This window comes from Juglans regia, chromosome 10 (assembly GCF_001411555.2).
Source record: "Juglans regia cultivar Chandler chromosome 10, Walnut 2.0, whole genome shotgun sequence".
Taxonomy (NCBI): Eukaryota; Viridiplantae; Streptophyta; class Magnoliopsida; order Fagales; family Juglandaceae; genus Juglans; species Juglans regia.
In genome coordinates, this window is record NC_049910.1 from 23,898,898 (window position 1) to 23,903,435 (window position 4,538).

The 4,538-nt window shown below is 38.3% G+C and overlaps 1 non-coding gene across 1 annotated transcript; it reads right to left on the reverse strand.

Moving 5' to 3' along the window:
* Positions 1 to 2,135: 2,135 nt before the first annotated feature.
* LOC118349820 lies at positions 2,136 to 2,250 on the reverse strand. The gene has a single exon (XR_004802733.1). It is a non-coding gene; the product is annotated as a small nucleolar RNA Z278 (small nucleolar RNA).
* Between the last annotated feature and the right edge of the window lie 2,288 nt (positions 2,251 to 4,538).

A 4,538-nucleotide genomic window follows, 5' to 3' on the forward strand; every position in this document is an offset into this window, starting at 1 on the left:
TCAACTATGGCATCGAGTCAATCATCATCATGTGTAGTTAATGATCTTGAAATGGAATCACCGATTTGTTGGTGTGGTTTGAAAGCGCCATTAAAGATCTCCCACACCCATAAAAATCTTGGAAGGAAATTTTATGCTTGTTCGAATTATGGAACGGTAAGTAATTTGCCAATTTTTTGTATTGCTTTTGAATGCACATACAAAATTATTTATATGGCATGAAATTTGAAATTCTTGAATTGTACATAGGGAGAAACAAGATGTCAATTCTTCATTTGGGTAGATATACTTTAATCAGTAGTATTTGAGAAAAGCCTGACGCCACGTGAGAATGAAATTCGGAAGAGGGAGGATGTTTTATTATTGTATGAGTATGAAGCTCAAAAAGAAAAGGACAAACTTATAGAGAGAGAGAGAGAGAGAGAGAGAGAATGCTGAAGAAGCAAGAGGACGAACTTCGAAGAAAGATATGAGAGAATAGGGTTGTACGTATATTGTTGTGTCTATATTCAGTTGTATCTTTTGTAATAGTTTTTGATTTGTTCTGAATGTGGACGTATCATGTTAGTTTTAAATGTAAATAGAATGATCGGATCCTAACATGTATGATATATTATCTATGAAGTCTAATTATGATAGCTTATATGGATAAAAGTAAAACTTAGTGCTTTCATGCTCATGTTTTCGCAAGTTTCATCAAGTTTTTTGATTAACTGTTTCTTGTCCATTTTTATCTTCTTTGAAATGAAAAATACAAGTGTTATTTAAATTTTATTTGTGTTGTCTTAGATATGTGCCCATATTCATGTTATGTAACTCGATGGAGATTTTGCAAAGTCATGGAGATAGTAAAGACATGTGGAGAGGCAGTTGGTGTTGCTTGTGTAGATTCTAGGCTAGGAGTTTGGATGTTGGTCTGCAAACACTTGTTTCTTTGTGGGGATGTTGTACTGTAATTTTTGTACATTTTGTTGATGATATAAGTTGGCCCATTTTATTGTGTCAATGCTTGCACATTCTTGACATCAGGAAATTAGGGGGGTTGCACTGTTATGTGATTGTGGATGGCTAATTATATTTATGGTTGTTATGTGAGCAGGTTGTCATGCATTTCCAAATTGATTGCACAAATGTAGAAGTTATTGTTTTTATTTTTCATTCCTAACAACTATACAATTTTCATCTGCAATAACTAGCTAGTTCCATTGAAAGTGGATGTTAGTTTCAAATTTCTAGCTGAAATTGTAACAATCAAGCTTGATTAAAGCATGAGCCATGAGGAAACCACTGCAATATTTTTGGAGTTGGCAATTTTTTTGTGTTGATCGTTTTATCCATGAGAATCCCATGGAGGGGCACAAATGAGGACTATTAATTGGCTAAGTATCTAATTGTGCTACTTTTCTTTTTCCTTTCTTCTCCTTTTGCTTTCTTCTCTTTCTCTGGTAAAGAGAGGATAGTTCCTTTTCAAACATGCACTGTAGAATATCATTATCATTATATCTATACTATTCACATCAATAAATTAAAGTTGTAACATGCCAAATTATATTCAACCATGCTTCTTTTCATTAACATCTTTCACATCTGAGACGATATCTGAATAAAAACAGTCACCAAATGCAAAAGTAGCATCTACAAGTTACAACACTAACATCTTGGTTTTGATTTTCATCTTTCATTGCTTTTGGTTATAAATACAATTGATTTTTCAATAAGGAATATACAAAGAAACAATCGTAGGCATTATAGGGGGCTAGAGTATAGTTAAAACTCGAGCTGAAAGTAGAGTTAGCAGAGAACTATGAAGCAATACACGTATAGTTACCGCAAAAGCAATTCTACATTCAAAGCTGACAAAGGCAACATAGAAGATATAAATCAGGAACCTCAGTTTCTGTATTTTACGTCATTGGAAATGCAGATTCACCAAGTAAGTTGGTGAATCTGCATACCAAATACAAGTTGGATTGTAAGTAACATCATTGGCCATCCATCGAACACCAAATCATAAAGCATTTCATCATAACTGAAGAGAGAAAATAAAGCCAAAAACAAGCTCGCTTAAAGCAGAATTAACAAAATTTCAAATGAACAAAAGTTCCCTAAATCTTTTAAAATTCCATTTAGGTAGAGCCTAAGTTAAATCCATTGAATAATCATTTCAAATGTAGCTTCACCAACTAGGTTCTCCTTGCAAGGCAAGGAATTGGCTCCACAACACCTCAAAAGAGTTGGGTCATCATTGGCATCCTAAAAGCATCAAGACCAAAAGTATAAGATACTGCGATTCTCGAAGATACACCTTTAAGTTTCCTATAAATATTAAAAAACATCTTGTTAACAAGAGCAATCATGATGCAGATGAATAATGAGCTTCAAAATATACAAACAAGAAATTAGAGGGATATTTCCAACCTATTCTTATAAAATGAAAATCTGATACTTGAGAGGATGTAAACAACACCAAGTAAATACCTTGTAAACAAGCCACAAGATGAAGATCCTATAAAAAGCTTGTTGATACCTTGCTTAGCAACCTCCCCTGTTATTGCCTTTGCCACATCATCAGATTCAATCATTATAACATCTACTTCTACCTGAAACCAAAGCATAGCAAGTTAAGCCTGGATTTATACTTTTCTGTAACTTACAATAACAAAATGGAAAATGTAATCTGTCTAGAGTTTTGCCCTGGAGAAAGTTAAACATTGGATGAGTCAGTTTGCATCTTGAAAAAGTAGAGTAGAAGGAGAAAAAATCCATCAAATCTCTCATAAGCACGTTAACAATTTCTCTTTCTTTTTCCTCAAGTATCCAAAGGTTCAAATGGATATCTCTAGACCTCACTCATGCTAATAATCTTCAAGGTGCCAGAAATTATATGAGACAATTTTACTCGACATAACTAGTGGATTTCTGGACCTCACTCATGATAATAATCTCTGGACCTTACTCAGAAATTCTTTTTCCGTCAACAGCTACTGCAACAACTGAAGATGAGGAAGGTAGTGGCGTAAGATTCTCATCTGCTTCTACTTCACTTCTATCCATTATTGTGCCTCTCCTTGTTAGGAAGAAATCCTCTGTAACATTTTGAAGTAAAACATGAGAGGATTGCAATACTAGCCACGTGTGATACCCTGCTCATTCCTTCTTACGTACGCTTCTTCTTTCTTACGTATGCTTCGTCTTTATGACATAAGCAAATCCCGAGGGCAGAGATTTTGTAAATTGTCTGCCCCTTCTATCTAGTGACTGCGAGACTCGTCATGCATGTCGAACCATGATGGCGTGTTTCGAAAGATATCTTGTGACTTCTAGGGCACGACCAGTGTTTTAAATATGCTGGAAATATTTATAAGGAGTATTTTCAGTGTTATTGAATTAATATTTGATCTTAAATACGACAATCATAATATTCTTGAAGAGCTCCAAAAATATATAATTGTCAGAAATCATGTTAATATTATTAAGTTAATATTATTATTAAAATGATTTCAATTATTTAAGATATTATGAGATTTAAATTATATTGAAAGCTTTTATTAATTAAATGGTTTTATTCTCTTTAATATGTTAAGTGAGACTTCATCATTTTATTAATGATGAAGAATATTATTTTATAAACTAAAGTTAGTTTAAAAAAAATATTCTACCTTAATTCCTCTAAGTGCTTTTAATTAAGTTAATGTTTTACGCATTTTCAAATCAGTGTTTGAGATCAATTGTTAGATCGTTACGTGGATCCCCAGACGAAAGGACTAGGTTAAATACCCAGACCCCCCTCTCTTTCTCCCTCATTTTCCCCGTAGCCCTCTCTCTCCTCCCTCTCCCTTAAGCGTACGTAGTACGTGGCCTCATCTCCATGCCGAACTGCTCCACACCTCAACCCGACGCCGCCGTGTGTCGGCAGCACTCACCGTCTGCACCACCAGCTGCACCTCACGTCGGTGAGTCCTCCCATGCCAGTCTCTCTCTCCCACGCTCCCTCTCTCTCTCTCCACTGGCCATGCACAGCCCGAACGGGCTTAGTGCTTACTGCGCCGCCGTGCGCCACCTAATGGCGCCACCACCTCCACGGCAGCTTCCTCTTCCACCGGCCATCACCCTCCAGCGAGCTCAAGCCTCCCATGTAGCCACCTTCCCCGTCGCACGCACAAGAGACCCACGCACGGCTTCACCGTGCGCTACCTCTAGCACCGATGTACGCGATACCCACGGCCACCAAGCACTGCCATAGACCTCCCCTTTCCTCCCCCTTCCTCCTCCACGTGACCCATGGCCAGAAGCCCCTCCTCCACGCACAAGCTTCCCCTTCTCACACGCACGAGCCGCCACCCATGGCAGATGACCGCTACCTTCAGCCTCCTCAAGCCACCACCAAGCCATCTCGACCATCCACGGCCCCGATCTGCCACCCATGCATGCACACTCTCCCTCACTCTCTCACAGGTTTCCCTCCCCCTTACACGGCCATTCCTCCCTCCTCCGCCGTGAGCCACCGTGGTGCCACCCCAGTGCCACCATGAGCTCCA